Source organism: Rhinopithecus bieti, unplaced genomic scaffold (genome assembly GCF_001698545.2).
Source record: "Rhinopithecus bieti isolate Rb0 unplaced genomic scaffold, ASM169854v2 scaffold_19901, whole genome shotgun sequence".
NCBI lineage: Eukaryota > Metazoa > Chordata > Mammalia > Primates > Cercopithecidae > Rhinopithecus > Rhinopithecus bieti.
The window spans coordinates 63,060-84,746 of NW_016809629.1; the positions used below are offsets into that span (position 1 = coordinate 63,060).

The window sequence follows — 21,687 nt, forward strand, 5'->3', positions numbered from 1 at the left end:
GAAACCCTGTCTCTACTAAAATACAAAAAATTAGCCAGGCACGGTGGCAGACTCCTGTAGTCCCAGCTGCTTGGGAGGCTGAGGCAGGAGAATGGCGTGAACCCGGGAGGCAGAGCTTGTAGTGAGCCGAGATCGCGCCACTGCACTCCAGCATGGGCGACAGAGCGAGACTCTATTTCAAAAAAAAAAAAAAAAATTTTTTTTTTTATTGAGAGAGGGTCTTGTGCTGTCACCCAGGCTGATTATAGTAGCACAATCATAACTAACTGCAACCTTGGACTCCTGGGCTCAAGTGATCCTCCTGCCTCAGCCTCCTGAGTAGCCGGAACTCCAGGCATGCATCACACAATGCCCAGCTAAGTTGTAAAATTGTTGGTAGAGACAGAATCTTGCTGTGTTGCCCAGGTTGGTCTCAAACTCCTCCCAGCTTGCCTCCCAAAGCATTGGGATTATAGGTGTGAGCCACCACACCTGGCCTTTTCTCATTTCTGAATGTTGGCATGGCCTCAGATATCTCTTTTCTGTCTATACTCACTCCTTAGGAAGCTTCGTAGTACAGTGCATCGTAGTACAGTAATACATTGTAGTACATCATAGTACATCGAAGTACAGTGGTACAATCTTGGCTCACTGTAACCTCCACCTCCTGGGTTCCAGCAATTCTCCTGCCTCAGCCTCCTGAGTAGCTGGGATTACAGGCACCCGCCACCGCACCTGGCTAATTTTTTTCTTTCTTTCTTTCTTTCTTTTTTTTTTTTTTTTTTGTATTTTTAGTAGAGACAGGGTTTCACCATGTTGGCCAGGCTGGTTTCAAACTCCTGACCTCAAGTGATCCACCTGCTTCAACCTCCCTAAGTGCTGGGATTACAGGTGTGAACCACTGCACCTGGCCCAACTCACCCATTTTAACATGTATAATTCAGTGCTTTTAGTATATTCATGGTTGTGTGAACATCACCACAATTACTTTTTAGAACATTTTCATCACCACCAAAAGAAACCTCACACCTCCAGTCTCTCTATCTCTCCCAGTCCTGGGAAACCACTAATCTACTTTCTTTCTCTGTGGGTTTCCCTATTCTGGACACTTTATATAAATGGAATCATACAATATATGATCCTTTGTGGTTGACTTCTTTCATTATGACTTAATATAATGTCATAGGTTTTTACATTTTTTAAATGGCTGGAAAAAAAGAACATTTTATGACACATGAAAATCCTATGAAATTCACATTTCAGGGTCTAAAAATAAAGTTGTATTGGAACACACACACACACACACACGAAAGCTTCATCCAGTCTTGGGCCTTCAAACAGCCTTCATGTGCTCATAGCTCACAACACTTTCTCTCTAGCCTTGACTAAATGCCACTTTCTCTCTAGCCTGAGCTAAATGCCAGCCAACCCCTCATCCCATCCCCATCCACCTGCTCCTGCAACAACTAGGCACATTGCAATACCATTCAATCACAAATTAAAGGGACAGCAGCCACAGTGGGGTCCCCATGTTACAGGAAAGCAGTCCCGATCCAGACCCCAAGAGAGGGTTCTTAGATCTCATGCCAAAAATGATTCAGGGCAAGTCCACAGAGTAAAATGAAAGCAAGTTTATTAGGAAAGTAAATGAGTAAAAGAATGGCTACTCTATAGACAGAGCAGCACCGAATGCTGCTGGTTGCCCATTTTTATGGTTATTTTTTAATGATATGCTAAACGAGGGGTGGATTATTCATACCTCCCTTTTTTAGACCATATAGAGTAACTTCCTGACGTTGCCATGGCATTTGTAAACTGTCATGGCTCTGGTGGGAGTGTAGCAGTGAGGACGACCAGAAGTCACTCTTGTTGCCGTCTTGGTTTTGGTGGGTTAGAGCCGGCTCCTTTACCGCAAGCTGTTTTATCAGCAAGGTCTTTATGACCTGTATCTTGTACCGACCTTCTATCTCATCCTGTGACTTAGAATGCCTTAACTGTCCGGGAATGCAGCCCAGTAGGTCCCAGCCTCATTTTACCCAGCTCCTATTCAAGATAGAGTTGCTCTGGTTCACACACCTCTGACACCCAGGCCACCTGCTATAAATTCAGGGATACTTGTTATAGCAGGACAAGCCGCAGACAAAACCCCTCAGACACAGAGTTAAAGAAGGAAGGGCTTTATTCAGCCAAGAACTTTGGCAAGACTCATGTCTCCAGCAACCGAGCTCCCCGAGTGAGCAATTCCTGTCCCTTTTAAGAGCTCACAACTCTAAGGGGGTCTGCATGAGAGGGTCATGATCGATTGAGCAAGCAGGGGGTACATGACTGGGGGCTGCATGCACCAGTAATTAGAATGGAACAGAACAGGACAGCGATTTTCACAGTGCTTTTCTATACAATGTCTGTAATCTACAGATAACATAACCGATTAGGTCAGGGTCGATCTTTAACTACCAGGCCCAGAGTGTGGCGCCAGGCTGTCTGCCTGTGGATTTCATTTCTGCCTTTTAGTTTTTACTTCTTCTTTCTTTGGAGGCATAAGAAATTGGGCATAAGACAATATGAAGGGTGGTATCCTCCCTTACTGTGACGCCCTCAGGTTCAGTAATTCCCTAACATGATGGACAGAGCTGACTGAAGGTGCTATACTTCCTATAAAGGATGCACACAGGATGAGGTCTGGGAGGGAGTGCAGAGCTTCTGTGCCCTCTCCTGTCATGTGACTGATCATCAGCCAGGAAGTGCATCCCAACCTTGGTGTCCAGGGTTTTCATTGATTTTTGTCCCCAGGCTATGGGATTGAACTCCATCTCCAGCCACCCTCCCCTCCCAGGGATGAGGCTGACCCAAAGTTGCAACCCTCTATTCACAAGGCAGTTCTTTCTGGTGACCAGCCCCCATCCTGAAGCCATCTAAGGCCTCGAGTCACCTCATTAGCATAACAAGCGCATTCCTGTCGCTGTCACTCAGGAAATTCCAAGAGTTTTTTGAAGCTGTGTGCCAGAGACCCAGAACAAAGATATATTCTTTATTACACCACACTCCTCAACTGCTCCACTTGGAAGCATCTCAAATTTAACCCGTCCCAAGCCAACCTTCTAATATTTCACCTGTCCCTGCTCCTCTGGTCCTGTTCATCTTGGTAGAGAGTAGCAGTCTCATTCTTGCCAGGTGCTGAGGCCAACAACTTCAAAGTCGTTCTTGGCTCTGCTTTCTCCCATACCTCCCAACCAATGTGTCAGCAAATCCTCTCAGCCCCACCTTTAATTATATAGCGAATCCAACCACTTCTGGGTATTTCACATAAATGCAATCATACAATACGTTGTCTTTGGTACCTGGCTTCTTTCACTTAGCATAATGCTTTCAAGGTGTATCCTGCTGTAGCATGTATCTGAATGCATTCTTTTTTATGCCTGAATTACAGTCCATTGTATGAATACACAACCTTCTGTTCATACATTCATTTGTTAATGGATATTTGATTATTTCTACTTTTTTAGCCATTTTTAATAATGCTGCTATGTACAGGTTTTTGTGTGGACATGTTTTGAATTCTCTGGGGTATATAGCTATGAGTTAAACTGGATCATTTGATAACTCTTATGTTTAGCATATTGAGGCATGACCAAACCATTTTCCAAAGCGCAGCTGCACCATTTTTCATTTTCACCATGGTATACAGGAGATAACTGTTCTTACAGCCACACCCCCACCCCAGGCCGGCCGCCAAAAAAAAGCAGAGAAAGGTCCAACTGGGAAAATATATATATATAATGCAAGGAAAAGAAAAAAATGTCTTTGGCTGGGTGCGGTGGCTCAAATCTGTAATTCCAGCATTTTGGGAGGCTGAGGCAGGTGGATCATTTGAGGTCAGGAGTTAAAGGGCAGCCTGGACAACATAGGGAATCCCCATCTCTACCGAAAACACAAAAATTCACTGGGCACAGTGGCATACACCTATAATCCCAGCTACTTAGGAGACCGAGGCAGGAGAATCACTTGAGCCCAGGAGGCGGAGGCTGTAGTAAGCCAAGTTCGTGCCTCTGCACTCCAGTCTGGTCAACAGAGTGAGACCCCATCGCAAAAAAAAAAAAAAAGAAAAAGAATATGAACACAATAAAACAAGCTCAAAGATGACACAGAGAGGGGGAATTCAGAACTAGGAAGTAACCGAGGTCCAAGTCAACATTATTATAGAATAAATTAATTAGAGGCCTGGCACAGTGACTAATGCCTGTAATCCTAGCACCTCGGGAAGCCGAGGCAGATGGATTGTTTAAGCCCAGGATTTTGAGACCAGCCTGGGCAACATGGCGAAACCCTGTCTCTACAAAAAATACAAAAATTAGCCAGGTGTGGTGGTACACAACTGTATTCCCAGCTGCTCAGGAGGCTGAGGTGGGAGGATCACCTGAGCCTGGGAGGTTGAGGCTGCAATGAGCCGTGATTGTGCCACTGCACAATCACGATTGAGAATGACAGATTGAGACCCTGTCTCAGATAAATAAATAAATAAATTAGAAAGAACAACGATCAGAATAAACAGCATTAATAAAGAAATGAATGACAAAGGGGAAAGGCTGGAAATAATCATAGCAAATGTAGATGAATAAGACAAAGACAGTAAAATAACTGGCGAATCTAAAACATATGGAAGACAGATAAAGATAATCCAACATATGTACAAAGAACCCAAGAAGTAGAAAGTAGTTATGTTAAACTATGTCACATAAGATGACACAACTAAAACTGAAGAAAAAACTAAATCTGCAGAGTATACAAAATACAGCATAATACAACGTACCAGAGAACTTGATAAACTCTCCTCTCCAAGATACCTCCTGTGAATTTAAAGGATAAGGAAAGAAGTCTCTAGGGATTTAGACATAAAATGAAATTACCCAAAAGAGGGACACAACAGTGCTTAAAACCCCAGGTCAAAGGAGTTGTAGTTAGAAAATTCTAATCAAAAAACAAAACCTATGACCCAAGAATTAATAGCCAGGCAAGATGTTTCCATGAGCAAAGTCAATAGGAAGACATTCACAGGCATGAAAAATCTCAGGAAATACAAAACCATGAGTTCTTCTTAGGAAAAAAACAAACTGCTTAACAATGAAATTCAGATGATTTCAAGATGAATCACCACAAACAATCCAGAAATGCAGAAGCCACCGTTAAAAAACAAACAAACCAAAACTGGCTGTGAGCACAAACTCCATAAAATCCAGCTCAAGAATGACCACCTATTGGATTATTATTACATCGGAGCATGTGACTGATACAAACCTGGACAATAATATGAGAATAGCAATATAACTAATGATACCACAGAGGGCATAAAACATGGGGGCTGGACTGGGCACGGTGGCTCACTCCTGTAATCCCAGGATTAGCTGAGGTCAGGAGTTCGAGACCAGCCTTGCCAACGTGGTGAAACCCCATCTCTACTAAAAATACAAAAATTAGCCAGCCATGGTCTACTCGGGAGGCTGAGGCAGGAGAATCGCTTGAACCTGGGAGGTAGAGGTTGCAGTGAGCCGAGACTGTGCCATTGGACTTCAGCCTGGGAGACAAGAAGGAAACTCCACATCAATAAACAAACAAACAAACCCGGGGGCTGGGAGAGAGTAAAAGCTATGCCCTCATCTTCCAAAGCAGAACACTGGCTGCTACCTGAAATGGAACCATAGAGTTTTTAAAAATAGACACTAGCTTTATTTTTCATAATCTCTAGTGTTTTTTGCCTCTCCTTTCTCTCTCCCTCCTTCTCTGTCTCCAACTCTTTAAACCTAGAAGATTTTTAACAACATATTTTATTGTGCAGAAGCATTTACTTGAAAATTCAACAGTTCCTCTAGATGTATTTCACTTTCTTTTTACTCTATCAAATGCGAATACAATTAAATCATATACTTTAAAATAACATCTTATACTTAATCCTATTCTAATAAAACCTTTCTCTTCTTTTAGGGGTGTGTGTGTGTGTGTGTGCGTGTGTGTCAGCAGGTGTGTGCTATATCTAGAACTAACATTTCCCTAATGGTAATAATTGATGAGATTTGGAGTGATTTTTTTCATCTTCAAACTTCTTTATATAAACTACATTATTTAAATTATGAAGACTTATTGTTTGTACACATATAAATAATTTATAGAAGTAAATATGCTTAACAGGGTTAATACTAGATAATGGTATAATGAATGATTATTTTATTTGGGATTTTTTTGGTAATTTTAAATCCATCCCCATAATATTTTTTTCATTTTAAAAAATCAAACAAATTATATGACATAAAATTCACCCATTTTGAAGTATACACTTTAGTGGTTTTAGTTATAGTGAACATGTTGTGCAACCATCACCACCACTATCAACTCTAGAACATTTTCATCACCCGAAAAGAAACCCTGTACCTATAAGTAATTAGTGGCAATTTTCTCCCCTCCCTATTCCCTAGCAACCACAAATCTACTTTCTATTCAATGGACTTTCCCATTCTGTACATTTCACATAAATAGAATCATATAATACATGGTCTTTGGTGTCTGTCTCCATTCACTTAGTGTAACTTGTTTGTTTGTTTGTTTTTTAAGACAGAGTCTCACTCTGTCACCCAGGCTGGAGTGCAGCGGCACAATGTCCACTCACTGCAACTTCTGCCTCCTGGATTCAAGCGATTCTCCTGCCTCAGCCTCCCGAGTAGCTGGGATTATAGGAGCCCACCACCATGCCCGGCTAATTTCTATATTTTTAGTAGAGATGGGGTTTCACCATGTTGGCCAGGCTGGTCTTGAACTCCCGACCTCAGGTGATCTGACCTTCTCCGCATCCCAAAGTGCTGGGATTACAGGCATGAGCCACCACACCCAGTCAACTTAGCATCATGTTTTCAAAGTTTGTCCTGATGTAGCCTGGAGCAGCATTTCATTCCTTTTATGACTGAATAGTAGCCCACTGCATGAATATATCACATTTTGTGTCTCCATTCATTGGTTGATGGACATTTGGGTTATCTCCAGTTTTGTGCTGTTGCGAATAACGCTGTTGTAAACATTTGTGCACAAGTTTTTGTGTGAACATATGTTTTCAATTCTCTTGGGCCTGTACCTAAGAGTGGAACTGCTGGTTTACACAGTAATTCTTTCTTTCTTTTTCTTTTCAGTGCTCAGCCCTCTGTTGGAGATTCTGCCTCCCCTGGGTCGGATGTCCCTCCCTCTGTGTCCTTGTGAGTACACTCCCACTGTGGGTAGTGTGCTGTGTGTGGGTGTGCTCTGGTGCCAGACAGAGTGCAGGGGAGGGATCTGGCATCCTGTCCTTTGAGAGGGGACCTTGGTGAGCTTGTGTTTATGTGAGAATGCATGTGAAGTGGGTCATATCCCACAACTCAAGGCCCCTTCCTCCTAGAGGGCAGCCCAGGAATGGGCAGGCCTCAGCCAAGGCCTGGGCTCTCTTGAGGAGCCTTCCCTTGGTGCCTCCAGTTCCTGTCTTTGGGCCATCTCCCCAGAAGGTGGTCTTTCCTTGGAGGGGACCGAGACTCCCTCCCCCGGCCCTGGGGTCATTGTAGAAACACTGGCCTCAGCTCCGTAGTGTGCTCCTTGCCTGGCATTCACATTTCTTGGCCCATTTCCTCCACTGGGAGCTGGGATCCTAACCTCTTAAAGTGGGGACCCCCTGAGAGGGTCTTGCAGGGTCGTGGGCATGGAGCTGGTACAGAGTGTATGTGTGGGGAGGGTTGACTGGGAACAGGGCCTGGGTGTCAGGATGACTGGGATGGCCTAGTGATCTCTGTCCTTGGTGCGGTGTTTGAGAATGCAGGTGAACTCCACATAGTTGAAGTTGCCTTTCTTGTCAACAGGCACCTCCGGGTACAACTCGCCCATTTGCTGGTGTGTGAGGCGGTCACAGTGATAGGCTTCCTGGATAAAACCTGAAGTTGAGGCTTCCTCATTGAAGTGTTACAGATCACATCCTCAGGGTCCATGCAGTTCAGCTGCTCCCCAAACACAGTGAGCAGCATGGAGAAGTCGATGGGCCCTGGGGGCCTGGCTCATCTCGCCCTCTAGCTGTTCACCATGTGGTTCTTCCCCAGCGAGGCTGGGCCTTCCTTGTCAATAAGCCATCACAGCTCTGGGCAAACCCATGGAAGACCTCCTTAAACATGAAGCTGGTCAAACTTCATGAAGACATTGGATGTGGCCCACTGTGGCTTCTCGGTGGTCTGGCCGTGGCCTGCCTGCTGGACAGCTTGGCTTCCTGGTGCAGAGAAGGCGCTGGGCTGGGTATGTGGGGCGGGGCCAGCCATCAGGTGTGGGCTCTCATATGGCAATTCTATGTTTAACTTATTGAAGACCCACCAAACTGTTTTATACAGCCACTGCACCATTTTACATTCCCAAAAGCAATAGATGAAGGCTCCAATTCTTTATTTATTTTTGTAGAGATGACATCTTGCTCTGTCATGCAGTGGAGCACGATCACGGCTCATTGCAGCCTCCACTTCCTGGGCTCAGGGGATCCTCCCACCTCTGCCACCTGAGTCACTGGGACTACAGGCACATGCCACCACACACAGCTAATTTTTAATTTTTTTATTTTTTGTAGAGATGCGGGTCTCACTATGTTGCCCAGACTGGCCTGGAACTCCTGACCTCAAGTGAACCTCCTGCCTCGGGCTCCCTAAAGTGCTGGGACTACAGGTGTGAGCTACGGGGTTACAATTTCTTCACATCCTCACTAACAGTTTCTGCTTTCTTTCTCTCCTTCCTTCTTTTCTCTTCTCTTCTCTTTTGATTATAACCTTCTTAACAGGTATAAATGGTTTTCATTGCCATTTCCCTGTTGACTGATAATTTGGTGCATCTTTTCCTCCACCTATTGGTCACTTGAATATTTTCTTCAGAGAAATGTCTATATAAATGCTTTGCACATTTTAAAATTGGTTATTTATCTTTTTCCTGTTGAATTATAAATGTTCTTTAAATATTCTAGATGCTAGTCCCTTACCTGACACGTGATTTGCAAATATTATCCCCCATTTTTTGGATTGTCTCTTTGCCTTCTTGATAATATCTATTTAACTTGAATAAAGTACAATATTTCTATTTTTCTTTGCTGCCCATTCTTTCGGTGTCATACCTAAGAAACTACTGCCTAATCCAAAGTCACACAGACTTGCACCTATGTTTCCTTCTAAGAGTTTTATAGTTTTAGCTTTTACATTAAGATCTTTAATCCATTTTGAGTTAATTTAAAAACATTTTAGGGCTGGGTGCTGTAGCACATGCCTGTAATCCCAGCACTTTGGAAGGCCAACGTAGAAAGATCACTTGAGCCCAAGAGTTCGAGACCAGCCTGTGCAACATAGTGAGACCCCGTCTTTACAAAAAAATAATTATCCAGGCGCAGTGGTACACACAGCTATGGGGAGGCTGAGGTGGAGGATCACTTGAGCCCAGGAGGTCAAAGGTGCAGTGAGCCATGATTACAGCCTGGGCGACAAAGTGAGACCCTGTTTCAAAAAAAAAAAAAAAATCAATTGTGGAAAAAATATACATAGCAAAATTTGTTGTCTTAACAATTTTTGAGCACACAGTTTAGCAGCGTTAAGTGTATTCACATTGTTGTACAATCAATCTCCAGAGCTTTTCCTCTTGCAAAACTGAAATGTTATACTTATCAAGCAGCACCCTATTTTCCCCTCCTCCTAGCTCCTGGCAGTTGTCTTTCTCCTCTATTTCTATGAATTTGCCTAATCTAGACACTTTATATAAATGTAATTATACAGTTTTGCCTTTTTGTGACTGGCTTATTTCACTTAGCATAATGTCCTTAAAGTTCATCCCAATAATAGCATTTGTCAGAATTTCCTTCTTTTTAAAGGCTCTATAATATTTTATTGCACCACATATTACCACAAAATAATACCACATTTTGTTCATCCATTTATCCTCAGTGGACACATAGGTTGCTTCTACCTTTTGGCAATTGCAAATAATGGAGCTATAGACATAAGTGTACAAATATCTCTTCGAGTTCCTGCTTTCTATATATATATATATATATATATATATTCCAGTGGCTTTAGGGGTACATGTGAGTTTGGTTACATGGATGAATTGCATGGGATGAAGTCTCGGATTTTAGTGCATCCATCACCTAAGTAGTGTGCATTGTACCCAATAGGTAGTCTTACATCTCTCCCCACCTCCCAGCCTCCCCCTTTCTGATTCTCTATTGTCAATTATACCATTCTGTATGCCTTTGCATACCCATAACTTAGCTCCCACTTACCTGCTTTTAATCCCTTGAGGTATATACCAAGAAGTGGAAGTGCTGAATCACATAGTAATTCTATTTTTAATTTTTTGAGAAACTACCATGCTATTCTCCATAGTGGCTACACCATTTTACATTTCCACCAACATTGTACAAAAGTTCCAATTTCTTCACATCCTCATCAACATTTGTAATTTTCTGTCTGATTTTTTTTTAATAGTAGCCATCCTAATGGCTAGAAGATGACATCTCACTGTGGCTTTGCTTTGCATTTCCCTAATGATTAGTGATGCTGAGCACTTTTTACGTGCTTATTGGCTATTTGTTATTTTGTTTTGTTTTTATTTTTTCTCTCACCCTGATTGAGATATCATTGGCATTTGTACATCTTCTTTGGAACAATGCCTATTCAGTCCATTGCCCATTCTTATAGTCAAGCAGGTTTTTTCTGTTGTTGATAGGAGTTCTGTATGTGTTCTGGATGTTAACCCCTTATCAGACACATGGCATGTCGATATTTTCTCCTATTCCGTGGATTGTCTTTTCACTTTGTTGATTGTGTCCTTTCATGCATGAAAGTTTTAATTTTTTTTTTTTTTTTTGAGATGGAGTCACTCTCTGCTGTCCAGGCTGGATTGCAATAGCGTGATCTCCACTCACTGCAACCTCTGCCTCCCAAGTTCAAATGATTCTCCTGCCTCAGCCTCCTGCGTAGCCGGGATTACAGGCTTGTGTCACCATGCCTGGGGAATTTTTTGTATTTTTAGTAGAAATGGGTTTCATCATGTTGGCCAGGCTGGTCTCAAACTCCTGACTTCAGGTAATCTACCTTGGCCTTCCAAAGTGCTGGGATTATAGGTGTGAGCCACCATACCTGGCTGAAAGTTTTAATTTTGATGTCCAATTTATCTATTCTTTCTTTTGTTGCCTGTGCTCTAGGTATCATATCCAGGAAATCCTTGCTAAATCCAAAGACATGACACTTCTCCTATGTTTTCTTCTATGAGTTTCATAGTTTCTGTCTCACACTGAGGTTTTGATCCATTTCAAGGTAATTTTGTATATTGTATAAGGTAAGGGTCAAATTTCTTTCTTTTACATGTGATATCAAGTTTTTCCAGTAAAAGTTAGTTTTTTATTTTTAACCAAAGCAGTACAACATATTTGGCTTACAAAGTAAAACAGTACAATGGTGTCCTAAAAGGCACAGACTGCATACATATTTAAAACAAGGCTCACTGGGACATTGACAGGCAGGGAATCTTCAGTGCTCACAACTCTAATTTTCTCACCTAGAGATGTGCCTGGCACAGCCATTCTACAGCAGAAAGAGCTCTAGGAGAAGAATTCCACCCCATGCTGTTTTGCATGTTTATAGGGGAGTTGGAAAGTTGCAGGGAATGTTGAGTCAGTTAGGCAACAGTGGGGACCTCCTTGGGGAGAAGAAGTTGAGCTGAGGAGCCTCCAGAGTTGAGCTCTTATTATCAGCCAGAGGCTGCTGGTTCTTCTGTTGAGCTAATTCAGACCTGCTCAGCTAACTTCTCGATAAATTATTGGAGGGGTGCAGGGGTGGAGGAAAGGAAGCCCCAGGGCCATTTCAGTTTGTCTCTCTTTATATTACAAAGATTATAATGAAGAAAATAAGATTCTCTGCCCACCTACACCCACTAAATCCCACGCCCCAAGGCCAGACACTTGCAACTCTTAGCTATTTATTTCAGGATTATACTTCCATATTCTTTTACAATTATTTCTTGACTCACCCCATCCCTACTTTTTTGTTGTTGTTACTTTACTTACGGATTTTCTATTATACAGGAGAAAGCGTCAGCCTTTCTAAACCTTCTCCTCCCACATTCTTCTAGTCATTATATCGCCATTAATGTTATTATTCAGTACTCATTCATTAATTCACCAATTTTTTTTGAGAGCATACTATGTGTCAGGCACTACTGTAGGTGCTAGAGATTCATTAGTAATCCAAATAAAGTCCCAGTGTTGATGGAGTTTATAACGATTAAATTATGTTCACTGATGAGCCAATTAATATGCTATGACGACATTTGTTTTCTTGTGTTACTTTCTGTTTTTCCTGAAGTTAATGATTACTTTTTGTTCGTTCATTTGCTCAGGTTTCTATGTACCCAAATCATTCTTCCTTCATTCTTCAATAGAACTACGTTATATAACTTCTCTTTCCTATTCCCTACCTGGTCAAAGGCACCAGGCAACCTATCAATTCCTCCCCACCTCCTCCTTTTCTTTTTTCTCCACTTTAAAAAATTTGCATCCATGTAGGTTTTAGTTGTTTCTTTGTTTTACTGTGATTGATTTTCATTCTTTGACCTAGGCACTCATTGATTTATTTCAATTTAGATACTCAGTGATTTACTTCCCTTCAGTACTAGGAAATTTACCAGTTAAAAAAAAAAAAAAACCAAAACAACTTCCTTTTCTCTACTTACAATAATATTCCTATTGATAAGGGCCAGGTGCAGTAGGTCATGCTTATAATCCCAGCACTTTGGGAAGCTGAAGCGGGCAGATCACTTGAGGGCCAGGAGTTCGTGACCAGCCTGGCCAACATGGCAAAATCATGTCTCTACTAAAAAATACAAAACATTAGCAAGGCATGGTGGTGTGCACCTGTAGTCCCAGCTACTTGGGAGGTTGAGGCAGGAGAATGTCTTGAACCCAGGAGGCAGAGGTTGCAGTGAGCGAAGATCGCTCCACTGCACTCTAGCCTGGATGATAGAGTGAGACTCTCTCTCATAAAATAAAATAAAATAAAAATTAGACTTCCTGAAATGGTCTTCTATTTCTCTTATATGTTATCTTCTGTTTTCTATACTTTTTTCTTTGTTTCTATACTTTCTGGGAGATTTCCTAGATATACTCTCCCAAATGTTTTATTGAGTTTTTTATGTAGATAGTCATATTTTAAATTTCTAAAAGTTATTTTCTATCCTCTGCTCTCTGTTGCTCCTTGTTTTGTATTATTCTGCTCTCATTCCATGGAGATCACTTTGATAACAGTTTTATACTACCTCTTTTTTTTTTTGAGACAGAGTCTCACTCTCTCACCCAGGCTGGAGGGCAGTGGTGTGATCTCAGCTCACTGCAACCTCCACCTCACAGGTTCAAACAATTTTCTTGCTTCAGCCTCCCGAGTAGCTGGGATTACAGGCATGCACCACCATGCCTGGCTAATTTTTGTATTTTTAGTAGAGACAGGGTTTCACCATGTTGGCCAGGCTGGTCTCGAACTCCTGACCTCAAGTGATCTGCTCACCTCTGCTCACCGGCTGGTCTCGAACTCCTGACCTCAAGTGATCTGCTCACCTCTGCTCACCTCAGCTCACGTCAGCATTCCAAAGTGCTGGGATTACAGGTCTGAGTCACCATGCCGGACTTGTTTCCTCTTCTTCTAATGAAACATGTCTAATAACCTTTCCGATTTCTTCTATGATAATGGACCATTCAGATTTTCCATTTTCTTTTGGGTCACTTCTGGTAATTCATATGCTACCTGGAAGTTACCCATTTCCTCTAGATCATCATATTTGCTGCCACATAATTTTGTGAAGTAAACATTTATATCTTTAATCTCTCCTGTATTCATGGTTGTATCTTTCTTATTCTTTTATTTTACTTTACTTTCCCCTTTTAACTTTTATTTTAATTTTTGTGGGTACATAGCAAGTGTATATATTTATGGAGGACATGAGATGTTTTGATGCAGGCATGCAGTGCATAATAATCAGATCATGTAAAATCTGGTATCTGGCCAGGTCTGGTGGCTCACGCCTGTAATCCCAGCACTTTGGGAGGTCGAGGCGGGCTGATCACGAGGTCAAGAGATCGAGACCATCCTGGCCAACATGGGAAAACCGCATCTCTACTAAAACTAGAAAAATTAGCTGGGCCTGGTGGTACATGCCTATAGTCTCAGCTACTCGGGAGGCTGAGGCAGGAGAATCGCTTGAACCTGGGAGGTGGAGGTTGCAGTAAGCCGAGATTGTGGCATTGTACTCCAGCCTGGGTAACAGAGCAAGACTGTCTCAAAAAAACACATAAATAAATTAATGAATGAATAAATAAATAAATAAATTAATTAATTAATGGAGTATCCATGCCCTGAAGCATTTATCCTTTATGTTACAAGCAACCCAATTATACTCTTTTAGTAATTTTTATTTTATTTATTTATTTTTCAGAGGGAGTCTTGCTCTGTCGCTCAGGCTGGAGTATGGTGGCGTGATCTCAGCTCACTGCAACTTCTGCCTCCTGGGTTCTAGCAATTCTCCTGCCTCAGCTTCCCACGTAGCTCAGATTACAGGTGCCAGCCAACATGCCTGGCTAATTTTTGTTTTTTAGTAGCGATGGGGTTTCACCATGTTGGTCAGGCTGGTCTCGAACTCCTGCCCTCAAATAAATGATCTTTCCACCTTGGCCTCTCAAGTTCTGGGATTACAGGCGTAAGCCCCTGTGCCCTGCCCCTCTTTCAGTATTTTTTAAAATGTATAATTAAATTATTATTGACCATAGTCACCCTGTTGTGCTACCAAATACTAGGTTTTATTCATTCTTTCTATTTTTTTGTACGTATTAACTCTCCCCATCTCCCTTACTTTCTCTCTTTTTTGCTTGATCAGTTTTCAATTTCACTTTTTATTGTTATTTTCATTTTCTCTTCTTCAATTTCTTTCTTTTTTCTTATTAAGCTAAATAGGTAGCTCCTTATGTACTTAAGAGACTTTTGTGGAGCGGGGATTAGGTTTAGGGTGTAATAGTATATGAATATGAAATATCAGTATATTAATATAAAAATACCAGTAAGCTAAGAAAATTCATTAGGTCTAATTAGCCAAACATACAATGTTCAGTAGTCACTTCATATTCTTCTCTGCTTGTTTATATGTATGCAGAAAAGGCTGAGAGGTGGACTGAGTAGAAGCTCGGGGGTAGTTTGGCAGCCGTAGCAAGAGATGGCAATGGATGCTTATTAGGGAGATGAGAGAAAATGAAAGAGGGAACTTCAACATCCTCATGGGTTGATGCTTTCTGGTAACTTTCAGGAGATGAAAGTGTTCAAAGAGGTCTACTTGGGAGTTAGAAACAATTAAGTAATGGCAATTTAAGTCTGAATGGGAGGAGAACATTCCGCTTACACACACAATTAGTCTTACTATTATTCATTGATAATTTAAGAATAATCCTGGGAATTATTTTATTAGGAAATGTCCAAATGTTTTCCCAAAGTGTTTTCAAGGCTTAGGAAAAGATCATTAACATTATCATAGCTTATGAATCTTATTTTGTATTTTATTATTCATAGAATCCTTAACGATCTTAATTGAGGTATTTTGGGGAGAGGATATATATGTTTTACCTAAGTTTTAATATTTTCTCAATCTTGTTTTGTCTTCCAGAAAACTGGAGAAAAGACAGCTTTCAGACCGGAATCTAATTTTTTCCCAGCATTTGGTTAGAAAAAACTTCAAACATATAGGAAATTTGTAAGACATCACAGTAAGTGACTGGGTGTGGTGGCTCACACCTGCAATCCCAGCACTTTGGGAGGCTGAGGTGGGAGGATCACTTAAGCCCAAGTGTTAGAGACTAGCCTGGACAACATGGTAAAACCCTGTCTCTACTAAAAATACAAAAATTAGCCAGGTGTGGTGGTGCATGCCTGTAGTCCCAGCTACTTGGGAGGCTGAGACACAAGAATCGCTTGAACCCAGGAGGTAGAGGCTGTGGTGAGTGTCACTGCACTCCAGCCTGGGTGACAGAGCAAGACTTCATCTCAAAATAAATAAATAAATAAATAAATAAATAAATAAATAAATATTAGCCGGGTGTTGTGGTGCACACCTGTAGTCCACCTACTCAGGAGGCTGAGGTGGGAGGATGGCTTGCGCAGCACAGCAGGTGGAGCCTGCAGTGAGCCACTGAACTCCAGCCTGGCCAGCAGAGAGAGACTCTATCTCCAAAAAATATAAAAAATAAAAAATAGAATAAGAAAGAGAGAAAAGAAAAAATAAATGTACAGTAAACACCCATATACCCACCACCCAGATTCTATAATCAGAACCTTATTTTTATTAGCTAGAATTAGTATTTGCCTAGACCTACAAGTGATATTGAGTAGTGACAGCTCTACCATAATTACATAGATGTACTCTGTTTCTACTGGTAAGCCCAGTGCTTCATAAGAGTTTTGTACTGTGGCCAATTTCATGAGTGTTTTAAACAAGCCAACACAGGTCAACTGTTAGCTGGGTGGAGGAGCTTCTAGAGAGTTCTTCCCAGCTTAAAGAAACAAAATTTCAAAGCCATCTGGCATGCTGCCTAAAGACACCTACAGCTTTTGGCTCTTAGAAGCAGGTGATGTCCATAAGCATAACCTTGGATTTCTGGTTGTGCAACAAGGAGCTACTGCCACCTCTCTGGCATCACATCAGTTTCACTGAAAGTTCCACCCTGCAATTGGTGGCCACAGTCCTGACAGAGAGCCCTGTCCTCTTCTACAAATTCACACAATCTTCTGTATGTTTTCTAGAGCCATTAAAACTTTTTAAAAAGGAGCACTGTTATTTGAAATCTAAGGAAAACTGGCAATCATCTCTCTAAGTCGGTTCCAAGTACGGTATATATATATCTCAAGCCATAATAATTACTTCATTTTGGCAAAACATCATCTATCCTTGGCTTATTTCTTTTCCTGGAAAGTCTTTGCTTAAGAACAGACTCAGGAGCAAAGGATGTGTGCTCATAGGTAAGCTAGCTCCTTCTCACAGAAAAACCAACCAAAAAACGAAACCAAAGAAGAACCCTATTGCTTCTCAGCCTTTTGGCTCCAATCAAGCATAAAAAAGAGGCTTTGTGGTTGAATGAAATCCATACCATATTCATCCTGTTAAAAACGGGTGTTATTTCCCCAAATGCTAAAGCTCTTTAGGTCAGCACTGAATATGCAATTTTGTTTTGTTTTGAGTTGGAGTCTCACTCTCTTGCCCAGGCTGGAGTACAGTGGCACGATCTCGGCTCACTGCAACTTCTGCCTCCCGGGTTTAAGCAATTCTCCGACCTCAGCCTCCCAAGTAGCTGGGATTAGAAGGCACTCACCACCATGCCTGGCTAATTTTTGTATTTTTAGTAGAGATGGGAGTCTCACCATATTGGCCAAGCTGCTCTTGAACTCCTGACCTAAAATGATCACCCACCTCGGCCTCCCAAAGTGCTGGGATTACAGGTGTGAGCCAACACCCCTGGCCTGAATACGGGATTTTGAACAGGAATGGAGTACTTGGGTAAATATGAAAATAACACATTTAGAATGGGGCTGGTATTTTTAAATTCTAAAAGTTTTGTTCTCTTTTGCCTTTCTGAGTACATGACCATCACTCTAGAACAAGGATCAGCAAGCATTTCTGTAAAGGTCCATTTAGTCAATATCTTTGGTTGTTACAAGTACTCAACTCTGCCATAGTAGCAGAGAAGCAGCCGTAGACAACACAAACAAATGAGCTTGACAGGATTCCAATCAAACTTTAGTTATGGACTGAGATGAAGACTACATCAGCTATACCTGCTATACTTTGCAACTGTTTCCTCAAAGGTAATCTAGTTCTCAACCTTTAGACACCTTTTATTCAATTCGTGAAACTACAGGATTACAGACAGTCATACTGAGCCTGAATTTTCACTATAATTTTAAAAGTAATAGGTAGGGTAGAGGTTAAAAACTTAAGTTTTAGAGTCAGTCAGATGTGAACTCAAATTCAGACTGTGGCTTTCTTGGTTGTGTGATATCAGGTAAACTGAAGAATGTTTCTGTTTCTTAATTTGTGAAATAGGGAAATTGTTTTGAAGATTAAAATAATGCATATCAAACTCTCTTTTTTTTTTTAGACTGAGTCTCAATATATTGCCCTCTTGGCTCACTGCAGCCTCAGCCTCCCAGGTTCAAGTGATTCTCCTGCCTTAGCCTCCCAAGTAGCTGGGACTACAGGCCCATGCCACCATGGCCAGCTAATTTTGTATTTTTAGTAGAGACGGGGTTTCACCATGTTGGCCAAGCTGGTCTTCAACTCCTGACCTCAAGTGATCCACCCTCCTCGGCCTCCCAAAGTGCTGGGATTACAGGCGTGAGCCAATGCTCCCGGCTTGCATATCAAACTCTAAACCCAGTGCTCAATAAGGCACACAGTAAATGCTCAATAGATGTTAACTTACTATCATTAGTCACTGAAGTCATTGCTAAGTAATGATTATTTTTATCTGTGTAGAAATAATATCCATGGCCAGGTGCGGTGGCTCCCACCTGTAATCCCAGCACTTTGGTAGGTCGAGGCAGGTGGATCACCTGAGGTCAGGGGTTCAAGATCAGCCTGACCAACATGGTGAAACCCCATCTCTACTAAAAATACAAATAAAATAAAATAAAATAAAATAAAATAAAAAATAAAATAAAATTAGCTGGGCGTGGTGGTGGGCGCCTGTAGTCCCAGCTACTCCAGAGGCTGAGGCAGGAGAATCACTTGAACCCGGGAGGCGGAGGTTGCAGTGAGCAGAGATCGCACCATTGCACTCCAGCCTGGGTGGCAGCTTGACTCCTCTCAAAAAAAAAAAAATCATCCATGACATTTGGTGTTCAGTAGTCCATTTCACTGATTATATACCATTTTGTAACTAGGAAAATTTCCCTAATGTCATGTTTGTTTAATGTGAAGGCCCTGTGATTAACGTGATATAATAATAGATGGGTTATACAGCAGGCTTCTTGAATGACAGCTGGCTCCGTCCATCTCTGCACCACAGGAAGGCAGGAAATAAATGTATATTTTCATCTCTAACTTGCCACTGCCACTACCTTTACATATCTGTGGGCTAATGGCATTTGTGCATATATATTTTAAAAAATAATATTTATTAAAGCACTAAAAATGAGTTCAAATGCTTTATGGAAAGTGGCACATCTCATTAGACAGTGTTCAAGCAAATGCAATTTTATTTCAAAGTTCTTTTTTCTTTACAGGTAAGACATAGTATAAACGGCAAAATTCAAAAGGTGCGGAAGATTCTAGTATGGTGAAAAGCAAGTTTTCTTTCTCTCCTCCACTCCTAGTCCCAGTGACCATCCTAAGAAGCAACCACTTCCAGAGATGCAAACACACATACCACATACACACACCCCTACTCACACTCTTCTGCACTTTATTACTTAAAATACACGGGAAATTTTCCACGTCTCAGCAAATACAGCTGTCCTGTATGTACTCTTTAATGGCAGCTTAGTGTTCCCGCAGAGGGATGCGCCCCATATCATTCACCCAGCCCCCAGGGACGGACTTTTAGGTTGTTTCCAGCTGCTTGCTCTTACAAGCAACACTGCAACGCTGCCGTGTTACTTTTAATCTTCTTTATCCTGTGATTCTGTCCTGCTTTTCCTTCCAGCACGACTGCGAAGTGACTCTGCGGGGCTTTCCCGAGTGCCCTCGCCCCAGACCTCAGCGAGTTATCTGTGGAGTCACCGGGTCCTGCTCCGCATTGTTATTCGAAGTCTCCCCGGGACAGCGGGGAGCGGGCAGAGCTGCCTGTCCCGGCCTGCGCGTCTGGGCCCAGGCGGGCGCGCATCGCGCTCGGATTTCGGGTGGATAGTGCCTGGGAGGCGGCGCTGCTCTCCGTATGCAGCGCGCGTGCAGCCGCGATGGCGCTGCGATCTGCGGCCTGGGGCCCTGGTGTGAAACTCCCGCGGAGGCGCTCCCAGCCGCCGGCCGCAGCCCGCCGCTGCACGGAGGGAGGTGTCTAAAGGTGTCTCTTAGGAACAGGCACAACCCAGGCAGCCGGGCCCCAGAACAATGGGTGCTTTCAGTCGCCCCTTCAAATGCCTGGCCCGTCACCATGGCAACCACCCCATTATTGAAAGTCAGAGCCGGTCCCCGCCTTAGACGCTCTCCTCCCGGGCTCCCCTCCCCCGCCCGCCCCGCCGTGTGGTGTGTGTGTCACTGGCAGCTGTTGTCAAAAGAAGGCACCTCTTTGTCTCCAGGGGATGAAAGCCATTTGGTTTCCAGCGCCACCCTTTCTCTCCGCCCGGCAACTCTTCTCCGCGCCCCGTCCCCAAGGCGCCCCTGGATGCGCGCGCTCGGCCCCGCGCCCGCCACCAGCGCTGGGTGCTGGTATCCTCCCCATCACTCAGCTCAGAGCGGTTCTGCCTCTGCCTCAAACTCTCAGAGTCCTTATAAGTCTCACTCTCAAGATTAGGGAATCCGCCTTGGAAATCGCGGCTTCCTCCTTGCAAGCCGCTCGCTGAGTTCCAGCGCGAACCGGATCTCCCCTCACACCCAACAGCACCACCTTCCGAAACCAGCGGCTCATTACCATCCAGTCCCAGCGGCCGGCGCAAGAACTCCTCGCTGGGCCGCATTCCAGGCTGGGCCCGGTCCTTAGAATAAGGACCAGTTGTGTGTCTCCCTGTCGCTGGCAGCGGATCACTTTCTGGTTGAGAAAAGACAAAACGACTAGGGAAACAATAGGACCTGTATGTTTTTCACACAGTTCTCATTCGAAATGTATCATGATCATATTTTTAAAGGTCTGTGTTACCTTTCATAAATACCTAAATATGACTGACTTTCTGTTGTCTGAGGAGGAACTTGATAAACATTAAAAAGGCAAGAATATCTTTGGTGGTCATGTGTCTGGGATGTGGGGTTCACCTATCATCTGCCACAGGGATCCTAAGATGAGAACAGATGGTGTTTTCAAAACCTATCTGGAAATAAAAGAGGTTACGGTGCTGAGAGGAAGAGCAGAGTCCAAGGGGAGGGGGCTGTGAGAGGGCAACGCGGAGAGAGGATAAAGCTGGGACTTCCACCTATTCTGTAAAGACACACTTTAGATGCTGTGCGGGTAGGAAAAATAGAGGAGTCATAAAACTTCACTGATACTGAAAAGTGTACTAGAGGAAGAAATTTAAGGATAATTTGTTCAGAACTCAGACTATATTTTCTAATAAAGTTTAAAAATAATTACCAAATGATAAACACATTTTTAAAACTTTGTAAACGCTAAAAGTATGACAAAGAAAAGCAGGTGACTGACGAGAGGTAAGTTGTTCTGGTCTTTGCGTCCAACTACTATCAGTTCCATTTGATAAACAGGATGCAGGCGAGTCTGACACACAGGAAACAAGTGTTTGCAAAGCTCAGGGGTGTGTTTCCCTCTGCGTACAAGTGTTATCTGAGTAACTATCTAGAAAATAGTAAGTACGTTACCCTGAAAACGTTTCCTGACAGTCCAACCTCTTTTCTTTTCCGATAAATTCTGGGGAAAATTCTGTCATTTTTCCATGAGATTTGATGAATATTTCTCCAGTCATTTCAAATGAGGGTTTATTATGCAGTGTCAAAATTGGAAAC

General features: G+C 42.6%; 1 long non-coding RNA gene across 3 annotated transcripts in view; it reads left to right on the forward strand.

Annotated features, from left to right (window-relative positions):
* Positions 1–21,302, forward strand: part of LOC108540707 (uncharacterized) — a 29,501-nt gene extending 8,199 nt beyond the window's left edge. The window contains exons 1-6 of one of the 3 annotated variants that reach the window (XR_001888745.1): positions 8,642–8,682; positions 11,201–11,312; positions 15,694–15,793; positions 17,658–17,885; positions 19,305–19,337; positions 19,724–21,302. This is a non-coding gene — a long non-coding RNA (uncharacterized LOC108540707). Of the gene's footprint in view, positions 1–7,148; positions 7,212–7,841; positions 8,266–8,641; positions 8,683–11,200; positions 11,313–15,693; positions 15,794–17,657; positions 17,886–19,304; positions 19,338–19,723 lie in introns of those variants that run through there. The other 2 variants (XR_001888744.1, XR_001888743.1) reach the window with 2 other exon arrangements.
* Positions 21,303–21,687: the final 385 nt, after the last annotated feature.